We start from the raw sequence: 17376 nt of genomic DNA, 5'->3' as shown, positions 1-17376 counted from the left end.
CCCGCCCACTCTCCTCCTCGCCCCTCGCCTCCCCTATCCTTTCCTTGGGGGGGGGGGGGGGGGGGGGGCGGAGCAGAGGCGATGATTGACAGGCAAAATCCCTCACCAGCGACACCCGCAGGCAAAGATTTCCTTTGTCATTGCAGTTAAAAAGGCTTTAGAAATGTGAGAGAAAAACACCTGCCATGAATCAATGGAGTGGAATTTTTTGTTAAAACTTTCTATACACGTTTGAAGGACCATGACAAAGACTTTTAATGTGTGGTAAAACTGAACGTCATGAAACCTTTAATGTTATCCTTCGACCAACTATTTTCCCAGCATTTTCCCAGCATTTTCCCATCAATCAGCTGACTGACTCTCACACACACACACACACACACACACACACACACACACACACACACACACACACACACACACACACACAGGGGGTGTATTTACTTACAGTGTTGGGGCTGTAGTGTTATCATCTCAGCATTGGATTTTCTTTGCAGTATTTGAATCATTAAACATTGCACTGTTCAGCTTGTTAGTGCAGTCCATGCTGTTGCAGCCCCGTCCGTGTCTAACTAACTATAAGTATGATATATTAACGTAACCTCACATGCAGCAACTTATTTTCGGTAGAGCAATGTTAGTTGCACCTTACTTTGTTTCGCCGCTTGAGCATGTCTGTGCCAGCATGTTATGAAACCTCCCTCTGACATACAGTAGCTCTGGTCCAGAGCGTTGCAGTGAGTTCTAACGTGCTACAGACTGTCTGACACAAGGTGCAGATTCAAAAGGCTCTGACAAATAATAGGGCGGGAAATTGCCGTTTTCAATACACGATAGTGCACTTGGTGATACAAGCAGGGGTGCAATGCTCACTGGACGGCCTTGCACGCCGTGCCGGAACCTATTTGACCAGGAGCACACGCAGGCACACGCATAGATTTAAAACTACTTTAAATTCGCACCTCAACAAAGTTTTCAAAGGAATAAGCCTAGATGCATATCAATTGTCCATTGTGTGACTTGCAGTGTAGGTGTTAAGCGACGTGCGCGTCACATCATTGAAATAGAGTGCAAGAACATACCAAATGAGCATTGCATGCCTGGATACAAGCAAGATATTTGGCACAGATGACCTTCATATGACCCTAATTGATAATCAACCTCTGGCCATGCAGAATTCCTAAGATTTCAAGATGGCCACCACCAGTTTTCAAAATGGCTGCAACTGGGCCAACATTTTGGACTATATCACTTTGCTGGGGCTGTAAATCTTTGATTTCCCCCTTATTTTAATAATATGTTCTGGAGGTATTTCTACCAAGTAAGATAACAAAAAATAACATTAGGTTCCAATATGGCGGCATATTTTCCAATATGGCTGCCGATATATTGCAGAAATGTACATCTGCTGATGGGTAATCCACGAGCTTGTAGCACATGTATTTGTATTAATTACCATACACAGAATTTTAGTGCTTACTTTTTGTTTTGTTATTAAGTCGTTATAAACACATTCTCATTTACAATGGTGGCTAGGCAAGTGACAGGCCAGTGTACTGGCAACTGCAACCACAGAGGGGTGTGCATATAAGTCCATAGACTGGCCCCATATATGTCCTGCTTGGAATGCAGCTCTTGGTGGAATGCAGTCATATGATCGCTGCTTTCTTGACTGGACTTGTTTGCAGTATATATATATATATATATATATATATATATATATATATATATATATATATATATATATAAATATATATATATATATATTAAACTGTACCATAATATGGTAAAGGTTGTGCAAGTCAACTCACTCTTATTTTGAAGTCTGCTGATCAGAAGTCGAATGTCCTTTATTTTGAAGTCTGCTGACCAGAAGTCGAATGTCCTTTCCTATGATTTGACAAACGTTTTATTTTCCCATCAATTTTAAGAGTTTAGGATAGATGAAGAGAGCAGCGGAGCAGGCTACTGTAGGATGAGGGGGCTGTTGGACAGTGTTGTGCAGTGTTGGGCGCGTTACTTTAAAAAAGTAATTAGTTATAGTTACTAGTTACTTCTCCAAAAAAGTAACTGAGTTAGTAACTGAATTACTCTATTGTAAAAGTAACTAGTTACTAGGAAAAGTAACTATTTGCGTGAAAAAGTTGTAATATGTCAAAGAATTTGGATTGTTTTTGGGAGCAGGTGTCACAAGCCAGGTGCATAGAGTAGAACAGCATAGACAGGTACTTACTACTTACACATAATAACCTTTGCCATGAGGGAGAAATAAACTTCAATATATGTATTGCACTTCAATATAATATTTATTGCACCTCAACGCACAGCAACTGGTAGATAACAACAGTAACAATAGAAAATAACAACGAGCACTCTCAGTATATGATGCAGTTTAAGGGTGCACGGCTCACGAAGATTCACAGTAAATAAAGCAACAGCCAGCACTCCGAAGTCCTTCTGGTACTTTTAATTCATAAGCAGCACGGGCAATACAGCACACACGGACGTGTTTCGGCGTCAAGCCTTCTTCAGCGTGTATGATAATGCAAACATTTGGGGACATTTAAATAGGGGGACCGGGGTGTAACACAGAGATCGGTCCGTCTAAAAACAGGCTAGTTCATAGGCCTGATCACAGTTGTTTATACATCTCATTTATCCCTATACCCCTCTTTGATTCAGGGACTCTGATCCATTGCATCTAAAATTCATCAAAAACCAGTAGATCATTTAAAAAAAATACAGTTCATATAAATACACTCCCTTGACTTTCTGTCATAAACAGGAATGCAGTAGTAAATGCAAAATACAAATTACACGACAAAACAAAACAGAAAAAGTCAAATAAATAAACAATTAATCAACTTGCACTTCTCTGAATACACAATCACAGACGTAAGACTCAACCCCAATTTTAAATTCATTACGTTTATAAAAAACAATAGCAGTTCCTCGTTTAACCCCTTGGGGTGTTCTGTCTGTAGGTTGTGTATCCAAAGAGCTTCTCTTTGTCGGAGAAGCCTATCTCTGTTACCACCTCTCTTTAATGGATGTACAGTCTCAATGCCTTGAAATCTCAAAGAACAAACCTTGTGTCCTACTGAATTAAAGTGTCTCGCTACCGGGGATTTCTCATCCCTATTTCTAATATTTGATTTGTGTTCGTGTTGAGGGAATCAGACCCTGGGTCAGTAATCACCCAGACTCCCCACCGGAACCCCTTCGAGATGTGCTATAGTCTCTCCGGTTACCGGAATTTTAACCTTACTCCTATTTATCGCTTTATCTAGAATGGATAAACTCTGTCTCTTGAGTTCAACCTAGAGGATCTATTCTTGGTAGATTACAAGTGGTTTCCAACAATGACCAGACTCAGACTTGGACTAAACATTGCTCAGAACTCAGGCACAAATCTAGAATAAGATTTAATAAACACTCAGTGATCGGAGACCAATACTATTGCCTAGGCGTCTTTCACCAGCAGCTACGGGACACAACTGCTGTCGTATCTGCGTGTGCTTCAACATCAACTGTACAGACCTAATTTCACTCTTGGCTCTGTGTTATCACTAAGCGGCTGGTGCCAAGTGATCTCTCGTGAGCGGCGCTCTGTATCCTGCTTGTATAGGAAATAAATGAGAGCCACTCGTTGAGAGATGGACTGGATGCGCCAACCGTCTTACTCAGTAATAAACAACAGATAAATATCTCCACTGGGGAAATATCGTGAGAATGAAACCTAAGGCCGTGGACAGGGCCTGTCCCAACCAGTGCCAGTTAGAGAGGAACTCTCAAACACAGGCTGGCTCCTATTCTTAATGTAATAATTGTGTTACCAAGCTTACCACAGAAATACAGGAAAAGGACAGAAACCCAGGATATCTTTCTCAGCTAATGAGGCATTGGGGAGGCAGTCGTCGCACAAAGATGAAGTTCAATAAAAGTATTTATTAGGAAGTGAGTTACAAATATAGAGTAGTAAAGTATTGAAAAGATAAGAGGCCACGAGGTGGCTGTTAGCTGTATATGACAACAGATGTCGTAGATGCAAAAGTCCAGGAAGAGAGTCTCGCCCATCCTAGGGCGGCAGGGTTATAGAAAGAGCAGTCCGTCGCGTCATATTACAAGACATGTAGTTGCACCTCCCACCCACCAAAGTCAACTCCCATCCCTCAGAGCACGTACACATGTTCCCACAGTGACGCATCACAGCTGCAGCCGGTGCGTGACCTTGAGCGTCTAGTATCTTATCAGCTTTTACCTAGACAGTGCATGAGAAACATTTCTAGCAGAAAACACATTTATAGCTGAGTCATATTGTGCTAGCATTTCTCTGAAGGGCTAATAACTGGGCCCTTGTCTCCTTTGAGCGGGATGGTGTCGACCCTGTGGGTCTCTGTAGTATCCTAGATCAGGACTCGGTGCGTATGTGTGGGGGTTACGGCATCGCACCCCACTGGACTGGCTTTTCCCCCTGTAGAAGGAAGATGGCCCAGCAGCACGGGGCTTCTTCTCCCTTCTCTTCTTGTTGTGAGATGAGGAGGAAGTGGAAGGTTTAGGGGCCACTTTGCGATCGAGGCGCTCGCTCTCAACACCCCCTCTGGCCTCTGGATCTCCAGCTTCCTCCAGATGGCGGTTCTTGTGGGTGACACGGCAGTGGCGCATATTGGTGGGTTCAGGAAATGGGCCCAGTACATCAACCTCGCGGAGTAGTTCGTTCAGCTTCTCGCCCTCCTCCAGGAGTTTAGCTATTTCGGCGTCTGTCATAGGTACAGAGGGCCCTGCTGTATCTCCTATCATATCAACCTCGTTTCCCTGGAAGAGAGGCATGCTGGCCCTTGGTCTCGGAGTGTTAATCTCGGAGTATGTGAAGGCAAAGTGTGCTCTCTCTCTCGGGGAGCTGTGATACTAGTCTCACAGCAAGAAAGTATCCTCCTCCTCAAGAAAAGGAGGCTTGACCTTCTTCACCACAGTTTGGCCTACTGCCTTCATGGTCTCGCCCACTAATGGAAGGAGACCAATTTTATGCAGAATTGAGACAAAGATAACAAGTCCCAAAGCCAACATTACAGGCACCCCCCACTTGAGGATGGCTGCTATGGTAACCCAAGCTGTCTGAACTAGAGAAGTAACTTGAGTGTAAATTTCAGAGGCTCCCTCTATGATAGAATTCCCCAAATCTTTGGCAGCGCTACCCGTAGCTGCTGCTAAGATTATCATGGTAGCTGTGAAATCACTATAATTCCACCGGTCTCTTGGAGATCTATCCTGTGAACAATTCCCCTCGCTGAGGTTCCAGCCGTGAGTTATAGGCCAGACCCCCTCAAGAGAGAATTGCTTAGTGGTCCAACCTTCGCCAGGAGCCGTGACTGAACCCCCCTCCTGGAGGTAGGAGGAAGGGCCCTGCCAGGGAGATTGGTAATCGAAGGTGGCTCTGGCACACTGTCCAGTGATTGCAGCATACTTATTGTAACTATTGCAATCATATAATTGTTTTTCTCGCCTAGTCCGATCTCGGTCGTTGCAAAATCGGGAATTAGCATAGCTCCATCTATTCAGAAGGTACGCTGAAGGCGGGAAAAAGTAGGGGTACCCCTTCACGTAGACCTCCTCATTGATATTCATTGAGTTTCCACATTTTAGGGTCCTTCCTTGCCAAGTAACCGTTGCCAAGCGCTTACCCAAAGGGCCGGCAGGTGAAGTGCGGTGACAGTTAAGCACCGCTAGTGGGGCTCCTATATTACGAGGGTAGTTGGGATCTAGGTACTCTGTGCCTAGATCTCCATGTACAGCCCTCCACCTCTTTCCATCTAAAGGCGTCGCAGCTATAGGAGCATCATACCAGTGCATGTTAGCCCAAGCCCCCAGCTGAGGGGGTGGGTTACGCGCAACGTAGTACCAATCCAGAATTTTGTCCATACTTTGGCCAAAAGTCTGTGTTATGCCTAGTGGCTGTGTTCCCCAGGTCACCCAGGTCTGGTTATTGACGTGGGTTATTCTCCTAGTGGATACCAGATCCACCATTGCGGATGTGGCTTCGTCCACATGGGTTTGGGGAAACGAATCTACCTGGTAGCACCACATCCAGTTTTCTTTAGTGCAATATTGCTTCCCCGGATACCCATAGGTGGTGTCCGGGTAGTCACCCAACTCCGCACCTGTCGCCCCTAAAGAGGGCTCCAGGCCCCACCTTACTTTGTAACCATCTTTCGTCTTCCTGGTTAAAAGCAAGGGTGGGGGGATATCCAGTTCCCCTGGGGAATCGTGGATTGGGTTTAATGACTTATGTAATTTAGGTGGGAGAACCTTTTTGCTTTCGCGGTTAGGGCCGTGATTTTCCAGTAGTTCCTCAAGAGTATTCCCCCTCACCGTAGTTGGGGGCACTATGTCTCTAGCCATCTTGCCTAGAGACACCCGCAACATCCCGGGGAGGGAGGGCTTCTCCTTGGAGATTACTCTTTCGGTAGATAACTGGAGACCCGTGACCATTGCTGCGAATTGTTGATGTAGGAACATGACTAGCTTGTCGTCCTCTGACTTGCGGCTTTTATGCCAACAGTGCTGTATTAGCAGTGTCTCGTCATGGGTTAGCCCCAGACCCGCATAATAGCCCCAATCGTTTAGTGCATTTCCGTCCCTATTCAACGTCATTCTATACCTCCTTAATCGATCTCTAAAATTGAATCGACAGGAGGCCGGTTCTCCTATTGTGCCATTTCCGCCAAGTTGGATCCCCATAGTCCGGGCCTCACGGCACATAGGGACCAAGGTTCCTTCCTCGCGGATCGCCTTTTTGAGAAACGTGGTTTTATCCAGGTCTCTCCATGGCCTATCTGTTTCATTCAGGCCTCCCTCCACACAGTGCAAGAGAGCATCCATCACTCGGGTCCCAAAGGAGCCGGTGAGTTTGCTTACTTGCTCTGGGTCGAGAACGGGAGCTTCGAATGTGTACAGAGTGTGGCCTCCGGCCAAGGTTTCTCTAAGAATCCATGGCAAGCCAGGTGGGTAGGCTCGGTATCCTCCGGGTCCTGGCTTCTTTTTAGCAAGGACCCAAGGATACCACTTCTTGACCGGAGATAAAGAGAACCCTGAGGCTAGCTTTTCCCGGGCCAATTGTTTTGAACCATGTTTTACCAGAGGTGCAGCCATCAAAGGAATAGCTATTGGCGTATCCTTCTGAGGATTTTCTAGAATATCTAGCATATTTAGAACCTCCATAAGGTTTGCCATTTCCTTTAAGAAAGCATCTAGCTCTCTTTTCTCACTAATGGGCCATTTCGTCACAGTAGTTACAACACGCACCTCTGCTGTTACAGGGTTCAATACTGAGACAAATTTGCGACCGTTTTCCAATTTCACTGCCTTAGTCTGATTGACTTGGGTCAGAGAACAATTGGACACTTCCTCCCAAGGTTCCCACTTTGGGTCCCCCTCATAACGGAAGCGTGTTGTCACGGTCACACAAGCATATGTAGTTCGGGGCCCTTCTACTGTTCTCAGCTTCTGAACCACCTCACTACGTAGCCTGTTTACATTGATTGAGTCTATTTCGTAGTCTAACAATCCTTTTACTTCCTCCTCCCTTTGCTCCGTTAACTCGGGCCATGTAAGGTGCGAGTTACAGTGCTCGGGATTCATGACGTGACAGTCGATGTCATTCTCCATAAGAGAACACTGGGGTGGTGGCCCTAGCTTTGTTAAGTCCAAAGGAAGGCCTCCATTCTCAGCGTTTTGGAATGACTTCCACAACTCCCAGTGTGTCTGGGGGTTATTCTGTCTCATGCATGGCAGTGGACTTACTATTGTAAGGACACCCAGTACCCCCCCTTCCCTGTTATTCAGGGTAGGGGGAAACTCATATTCCCATTGCACCCGTGTCTGGGGGTGCGACAGGGCCCTTATGAGTCCTAAAGTCACCACCAGAGCCATAGCCGTGAAAGTGACTTTTACTAATAGTTTGGCTGTCATTCGGGTGATACTGATTTTTCGGGGAATTTCTGGAGGAGTAATACCTGTCCTGGGGCCCAGGAAAGTTTCTCTAAAGATTGTATCATCTCCTCCGTCATTCCCCTCATCAGCGCGGTCAGTCATCCTGGCACTCCCCCTCCCCTTGTCACCGCTGGAGACCTGCGGGGAGAAGGGTCACAGTCAAGACTACCTTAATAGGTTCCCGCATCCTTTCTATCTCCCCCGAAAGTCCTTACGGCCCTGCGCCATAGTCCTTCTTTCTCAGTCCCCTCCACCCATCCATCAGGCTGCACCTGTCTTTCCCCTAAGGGGACCGCAAATGAAACCCGTGGCAGTTTAGGTGTAAGGGTCCTATCGGGCACGGGAATAACTCCGAACCCAAATGAGATCACATTACCTTCAGGGTCCACGTCCACTGACACGGTTGCCCTGACCCACTGGTATCCTTCCTTTTCAGGGTGTTTACCATGGGTTATACAGGAGCCTAATGACAGCCCGGCAGCCTCAGAACCGAAGGGGGCCGGGCCATCGTTTGCGAGGATTTCCCATACCAGACTCTCTCTGGTCAGGTTCTTCCTCATATAGATAGTGTGTTCAGTGTACCAGTCCCAGTGAGATAGACTATAACTATCGTCTTGGTACGGCACACGCTCACACGGTACGCTTAATGCAGTACGAGCCCCCAGCATGCATTTTATTAATGCCTGTATGCTCAGTACCACTGCTTTGCCCACCATCTTTTCAGCAGATCTGCCCTTGGGGTCGGCCCCCAGGACCATCCGCCGTGATGGAGTGTCGGCGATGCATATGGTCTCTCGGCCCTTTTTCCAATGGGTGCGAGAGGAACGGGAAGGCACAGGAATGGGATAACACCAGTTGATAGACTTCTCCAGGTCAGACAGGGTCAGGAGGTGTAAATCCTCCGTACTCCCTTTGAACTGGATCCCAGCCTTATTGGCCAGGGCCTTTCGAACCGGGGTCATCCCACTCTGCAGGTAACCTTTTCCCGTTGTAATACAAACGCCAGAGTTGACCTTTGCGCCCTTATGCAGGGGGCATGGGAACAACTCATCTCCCGTCCAAGCGCACTGGCACTTGTTGGCCCATGATTTACTCATGGGCGGATAACTCGCCAGTACTATTCTGCCACACCAGTTAACGTAACACGTGCCACAGAGTAGGATACGACAGCCCCTAGGGCCTTCTCTAGGGCCTAGGTCAATAGTCGCATCCTCCCTCATACTCAGCTGTGTTACCCACCCTGGCGGAACTGCAGCTGGCTTGCATTTACCCTGCCCCGCCCAACGCTGTGCTGCAACTATCACGTCGCACACTGCGCACAGGCAGGGGGAGTGTCTCCACAGCCACTCTATGGGCTTCTTGTCAAAACCTATTATTGGCAAGAACCCACCCTTCGCCTCCTTAGCCGTCCCCATGCCTCTCCCTAGCCAGATATCCTTTCCGTTGGTGCCTGGAGACATAACAAAGAGTGCCCGCTTGTTGGCACACTCCAAAGCAAAAGGTAGGGACCTCTGGGTCTCAACCTTATTCTCTGCTTTAGAATGCTTCGACGCCATAGTACTAAATCACTGAGTTTTGCGAATCTGCTTAGTATTAACTACACCAAATTCCTGTAATACCAACCTGTGTGGACTCAACACTTCTAACAAAGTGTCACGTCCCTCACTCTTCAGCTTAGGATTTCGTCCCTCAGGTCTGCGGCACACCCACACTTCTTCACCTACGGAAAAGAGAGGAGGAGAGGGGTCAGTGCCTGGCACGTACCTCTTCAACTCTCTTCCTAGGTTTACAGTGTCGTGTAACCTGAGGAGAGGGAGGGGTTCGTCCTATGTACTCTCCACCCCCTCACGCACGCGAAATCCTTGACCTCCCGCACTGTGCGTTTGGCCACACCATTGGTACTAGCTAGATAGGGTACTGACCAGAGAGCCTGGATTCCCCTATCTTCCAGTACCTTGGTTACTGGTTCGGCTTTGAAGTAGGTTGCATTGTTCATCTGGAGGGATTCCATTTCTGGTCCCTCCTTCAGTACGCTGCATAATATGATAGCTACTTGCAAGCCAGTAGGTGCAAACATAGGAAGCACCTTTATTAAACCTGAATAATGATTTCATCATCCGGTTTTGCTAAGGCCAAGAGTTATTTTGGGGCCAATAAAGGCGCCAAACCAGGCTTAGCCACTATCCCTTCAATCCCATGCTTTCCAGCAGTGGGCATTAAAGAGTGACATGCACATATACACATATCCTACGGGCATATAGCTGGTATATTAGCATGCAATGTGACTTCAGCTCCTGTGTCTACGAGGTGTTCTTCCCCGTCAATATTACAGAGGAGCGTTCAGTCTTTCTCAGTAGCATTAATTTCCAGTGCCGCTGATAGAGGCCTGTATTCTGAATCTATCGAGATAATGGTATTTACTCTTGCTTTTTAAATATATAGGCAAGCATATATAGGCTCACAGGAGCCTTCAGGGCAACGCGTTTGGCGCGGTGCGCTTCTTGCTCTTGGACTGGAGCTTTCCGAGCAACACGCTTGGCGCGATGCGCTTCCTGCTCCTCCTTTGAGAGTTTCCCCCATACCTCCTTATCGAGGTAGGGTACCAATGGTTTTCGGCCTGTGGTCCGGGGTTCTCCCTGGGACTTCGGGCTCTGGGCTTTCGGGGTGGGGCTCCGAGGCTTCCCCCCCTTGTTCCCGTTTTTTGGCTGAGAGGTGTTTTTCTCTCTGGCCTTTCTTTCCCCCCGGGGTGGCGGTTCGTTTGGGGAACCTGTAGCCCGGGGTTCTGTCACCTTTGAGGTTTTCCTTTGATCCAAGCGCCGATGCATTGCTAGTGCATGGCGTCGACCCCGACCGATAACCTCATTAGTGAGTTGTACTTGCCCTTCACTAGGGAAGGCTTCATTGCAGCCCGGTGGGGGGCCTACAATGGTAGCATTTGGGCATTTTACAATGCCCAAATGGAAATGCCTTAATGCATCAGTAATATGTGACAGGGCAGGAAAGGCTTGGAGAGGATCGCTATGATCGTCCCCTTCTTCCTCGTCTGATGAGGAGGAAAAATCCTCATTACTCGCTCCCTCTGTGGGAGTGGAACTTGAGGTTGCCATATCCTTTTAGCTAGGTTGGATTTTGCTAATCTTTCGCATAAGTAATATTATCTCTAACTCTTATCTCGTGGCTTTCGAGCAGTTATGCTGGTCCTTCACAGAGATGTTTTTACCACCTGTGGCTGCTGGTTGCGCATACCAGCCTCTGTTTCACCCTGTTAGGAGAGATACGCTAGCGGATACAGCCCCCAGTACAAATTAGCTCTATGCTCACAAATTAGAGTAATAATAGCTATACTTCCTGAGTCCTGATATACGGCTTGTAACTCCTAGATAACGATGGACTCGTGTCCACCCAGGGACGCCATGTTGAGGGAATCAGACCCTGGGTCAGTAATCACCCAGACTCCCCACCGGAACCCCTTCGAGATGTGCTATAGTCTCTCCGGTTACCGGAATTTTAACCTTACTCCTATTTATCGCTTTATCTAGAATGGATAAACTCTGTCTCTTGAGTTCAACCTAGAGGATCTATTCTTGGTAGATTACAAGTGGTTTCCAACAATGACCAGACTCAGACTTGGACTAAACATTGCTCAGAACTCAGGCACAAATCTAGAATAAGATTTAATAAACACTCAGTGATCGGAGACCAATACTATTGCCTAGGCGTCTTTCACCAGCAGCTACGGGACACAACTGCTGTCGTATCTGCGTGTGCTTCAACATCAACTGTACAGACCTAATTTCACTCTTGGCTCTGTGTTATCACTAAGCGGCTGGTGCCAAGTGATCTCTCGTGAGCGGCGCTCTGTATCCTGCTTGTATAGGAAATAAATGAGAGCCACTCGTTGAGAGATGGACTGGATGCGCCAACCGTCTTACTCAGTAATAAACAACAGATAAATATCTCCACTGGGGAAATATCGTGAGAATGAAACCTAAGGCCGTGGACAGGGCCTGTCCCAACCAGTGCCAGTTAGAGAGGAACTCTCAAACACAGGCTGGCTCCTATTCTTAATGTAATAATTGTGTTACCAAGCTTACCACAGAAATACAGGAAAAGGACAGAAACCCAGGATATCTTTCTCAGCTAATGAGGCATTGGGGAGGCAGTCGTCGCACAAAGATGAAGTTCAATAAAAGTATTTATTAGGAAGTGAGTTACAAATATAGAGTAGTAAAGTATTGAAAAGATAAGAGGCCACGAGGTGGCTGTTAGCTGTATATGACAACAGATGTCGTAGATGCAAAAGTCCAGGAAGAGAGTCTCGCCCATCCTAGGGCGGCAGGGTTATAGAAAGAGCAGTCCGTCGCGTCATATTACAAGACATGTAGTTGCACCTCCCACCCACCAAAGTCAACTCCCATCCCTCAGAGCACGTACACATGTTCCCACAGTGACGCATCACAGCTGCAGCCGGTGCGTGACCTTGAGCGTCTAGTATCTTATCAGCTTTTACCTAGACAGTGCATGAGAAACATTTCTAGCAGAAAACACATTTATAGCTGAGTCATATTGTGCTAGCATTTCTCTGAAGGGCTAATAACTGGGCCCTTGTCTCCTTTGAGCGGGATGGTGTCGACCCTGTGGGTCTCTGTAGTATCCTAGATCAGGACTCGGTGCGTATGTGTGGGGGTTACGGCATCGCACCCCACTGGACTGGCTTTTCCCCCTGTAGAAGGAAGATGGCCCAGCAGCACGGGGCTTCTTCTCCCTTCTCTTCTTGTTGTGAGATGAGGAGGAAGTGGAAGGTTTAGGGGCCACTTTGCGATCGAGGCGCTCGCTCTCAACAGTTCGCCAATTCTTATTTTCAATTCTCTCTTTGTTTTGCCTACATAGCAGAGTCCACATGGACATTTCAACAGGTAGACCACATATTTCGTTTTCTACTCTTGATATCAATCTTTTTGCCAGTGTGAGGGTGCAGCACTGTGTCACCTTTAATCATAGCGTTACATTGAAGACAACCTGAACATGGAAAATTACCTGTAGGTGGGTCTGACATAAAATGTTTAGGAGGTACGTAACAGTCAGCTCTGACCAGTGAGTCTCTTAAATTTTGGGCTCGTTTATGTGCAAACATTGGGGGCGTTTTAAACACGTGACCTATAGCAGGATCAGTAGATAGAATGTACCAGTATTTTTGGACAATCTTCTTAACTTCATTACAAATTGGAGAAAAAGTGGTAGACAGCACAATTTTAGACTCTCCTGGCTGTGGAGGTTTAGAAGTCAATAAACTGGTTCTGTTGATGTTACGTACCTTGTGTAAACAATAATTTAAGACCTTATTATTATAGCCTTTGGCATTGAAACATTGATTTAAATCCTTTGCTTGCTTTTCAAAAGCAGTATCTGTGCTACAGATTCTCTTAACCCTCAGTAACTGGCTATAGGGTAGGCCCTTCTTTAAACCTGGTGGGTGGTAACTGGAGAAGTGCAAGTAATTATTTCTATCGTTTTTTTTTCTTGTGCACAAAAGTGGACACCTGTTCGTCCATTTTAACCATTACATCCAAGAACGAAACAGACTCCCGACTGAACTCTAAAGTGAAATCTATGGAGGACATTCTAGAATTTATGTACAAACGGAACCCCTCCAGTTGGTCCGTTGTACCCGAAAATATGAGGAAGACATCGTCAATATATCGAAACCAACATTTCAAATAGAGAGCAAACGGATTATTGTGATACACAAAATCCTCTTCGAATTTGCCCATGAATAAATTGGCATAGTTGGGTGAGCACGGGCTACCCATACTCACCCCTTGACACTGTAAGTAAAAAGCATTCTCAAATTTAAAGTAGTTTTTGTTTAAGACAGTGAGATGGCTTTCACCGAGGACGGTCGCACCTTTTATCCGCTCCTGGATTCTACCCCGCGCTCTATTCTTCAACGGCGAAAACAACACCTTCGCCTCAAGAAGATCATCACTGCCAGCAACAATCTGGTGCTGTTCTACGCTGCTATTTTGCAGGGATTAATATTCATCGAGTCCCACAATGTGCAGCTTCAACGGAGAGCGAATCCAAACGGAGATTTACCGCAAGACACGGCGACGTTACTTTTTAAAGTGGTCGGCGCGAGTAAATCGGTTCAAACACGGAAAAGGACACCAAACCAGCTGGACGGCCTTACAGTAAGAAAGATTATTTGGTTGAGTTTATTGTTGTCGGGAAATGTACACCCTAATCCCGGCCCACCGACCGTGAAGAGCACGGAGACTCGCTATGATCACAACTTCAACGGCCTAAGCAACTTCACAGCTGATTTCAAACGCGACGGTAGCGCCCGACAGGGTCCGGTCCACAACATGCAGACAAATAACTTTGTTTGGCAACGGCCCACCTCACCTGATAAGAATGAACCCCAGCAAAGAGCTGGAGAAACAAGGATGGATTATTTGTCCCGGTTGACATCCATGCTGGCTCCAAGTCCTGCATTCTCAAGCAGACGACCACCGCCTGAGGGAATGTGGCCGATGACGAGACAAGGGCTTCCCCAACAGCAGCGTCACCAAGAGGGGGCCCAAGACAACCACAGGGTATCTCCCAGAGAAAAGCACAAGAAAACTGTGTTTTTTCCCCTGTTTCTACCATCTCCTGGCACCACCGCTTGGCGTCGACGCGGGACAATAGCTTCACCCCTCCCCCACCCCCACCCCCCCTCCCCCTCCTCCTCCACCACCACCACCACCACCAGTCGACACCAGGACAACCGCATAGTATCCCACCGAGAGGAATGCTGGGAAACGGAGTTCCTTTCCCTGTTCTCCAAGCGGTCACTGGACAACTACATGGTTTTCCCCTGTGGGATCGGCGTGGAAACAGAGAGCTTTCCATTTTCCCAAACAGTCCTTTGCCTGGGGGAATTTGGCCGAGGTCAAGCCACCCACAAAAACTGTGGGAGGCACTAAAACAATTAGGCTGCAACGGAAAAATTCAGACTAAATCTACAAACATTTGCATTATTTCAAGTGGCTCGCTCACTACCGACAAGCAATTGGTAGCGGACTGTTTTAACAGTTTCTTCACCACAGTTGCAACCCAGTTGGTAAGCAAACTCCCTCAGCATTCAGGTCTGTATGGCCCCAACCACATTCAAGCTCACTATGAGAAACTAGGGGCTAAAAAATATTCCTTCTTTTTCAAACCTGTATTGACTGATGATGTGCAAAACAAACTCCTCGCCCTACAGCCTAACAAGGCCACCGGCCTTGACAACATCCCCACCAGATTCCTCAGAGACGCAGCGGTCTCCATTGCTCCCATAGTAGCCCACATTACAAACTTATCCATCAGTCAGTGTCACGTCCCACAAGAATTCAAGTTGGCAAGAGTAATCCCTCTATTTAAAAAAGGAAGAAAACTAGATCCTGGCAACTATAGGCCTGTTTCCATCCTTTGTTCCATCTCAAAGGTTATAGAGCGATCAATCCAAGAACAAATCAACAGCTACCTCAGCGAGCGTAAACTGTTGTTTGAATTCCAATCAGGCTTCAGAACATCCCACTCCACTGACACATGCCTACTATATATGACCGACTACATCAAACGTGAGGTAGACTCGGGCAAATACTGTGGCTGGGCCTCCAAAAGGCGTTTGACACTGTAAACCACGCAATTCTACTTGATAAGCTGAGGGCGATTGGTTTTGATTGCACATCACTAAATTAGATGAGATCTTACTTGGAGGGTAGAGAACAAGTGGTTGACATCAACGGAACCATGTCCTCATCCCTCCCGGTGAGCTGCGGGGTTCCTCAAGGCAGCATTCTAGGGCCGTTACTGTTCCTTCTATACATTAACGACATGAATGCTGCCTGTAACTGCAAACTGTTCCTGTTCGCTGATGACTCGGCACTCCTGATATCGGGTGAGGACAAGTTGCAAGTTGAGGAAGCTCTCAGCTCTGAACTCTCAAAAATCCGTACCTGGCTTACTGATAACAAACTGTCTCTACACCTTGGGAAAACTGAATCCATTCTATTTGGGACCAAACATTCCCTCAGTAAAATGAAGGTAGTTGACTTCAAGGTCAAAGTCGATGACACAATCATCACTAGCAAAGAAGAGATTACCTATTTGGGATGTATTCTTGACAAATACCTGACAGGTGAAAGCATGGCAGCAAAGGTGGTCAAAGGAGTAAACCAGAGAACCAGATTTATGGGCAGAGTTTCCTCTTTTGTCAACCCTCAGGCCCCCAGGACCCTCTCAGGGGCCCTGATTCAGCCCCTTTTTGACTATGCTAGCTCCTCTTGGTACTCCTACACCTCAGTGTCACTGAAGACTAAGCTTCAAACCTCCCAAAACAAACTGATCCGACTACTTCTCGGACTGGGGCCCAAGACCCACCTCTCTCCCACTCACTTTGCCAGCCTAGGCTGGCTCAGGGTGGAAGACAGGGTTAAACAACAAAAAATGGGTCTGGTCTTCAAAATTGTAAATGCAGATTTGCCCGATATGCCCCCTATACCCGCATATCTGTATAAATACCTCGAAAAAGTTAGTGACACCCACAGCCACGAAACTAGAGGGAGCGTAAACAACAATCTGGTACCACCCACCCATAAAACAAACATGGGCAAATTCTCCTTCTATAGCACAGCCACCAAGGAATGGAATAGTCTAACCCCATCCCTCAAAAAATGCAGTTCGCTGGGCTCATTCAAAACAGCCCTAAAAACCCATCTTTCTGGAGGCCGAAAGAGGAGCTAGTACCAGTTTCCCTGTAGACAGACTATTTCCTCATGCTTTTTTTGTATATAATTTTTATTTTTCCATGCTCCCCCCCCCCTTTTTTTGTACATATATTTTTTAAATGCTTTTTTTTTATACATAGTGGTATTTTTTCTGTATTATCTGTATTTTCATGTTGATTTTTGAACTGTTTGGTTGCTACTATATATGTCTATGAAATTAACTCAAGGACCCCAACGGAAACAAGTCCGCAAGGACTTTTTTGGCCGGACCTTTTAGACAAAAGCATTATAAATGTAACTGTGTTGTTTTACATTCTTTTGCCTAATAAAATTTTCAATCAATCAATCAATCAGACTAATTGAGTCATGTTTACCAAAAACTCAGTCGAGGGAGTCTGTACTTCTCTCTGATTCAAAAAATGTGCCATAGCCTCGAGGCCTTCTTTTTTTTACTACTATTTTCACTACTTTGGGTCCCGGGTAAACCACTGTTATAATTTGTGGCTTTTGCACTGTATTTTATGATGGTGCTAGCACTTGGTGTAACGTTAACCTTGTGCCGATCCCTTTTTTTAAACTGGGCAAAAAACAAAAATCTACGGATCCTTCTCTTCATTTTGAACTGACACCT

The sequence above is a fragment of the Gymnoscopelus braueri genome, assembly GCF_963280865.1.
Source record: "Gymnoscopelus braueri genome assembly, chromosome: 13".
Taxonomy (NCBI): domain Eukaryota; kingdom Metazoa; phylum Chordata; class Actinopteri; order Myctophiformes; family Myctophidae; genus Gymnoscopelus; species Gymnoscopelus braueri.
The sequence above is the reverse complement of the archived record's forward strand: the minus strand, read 5'-3'. Positions refer to the sequence as shown.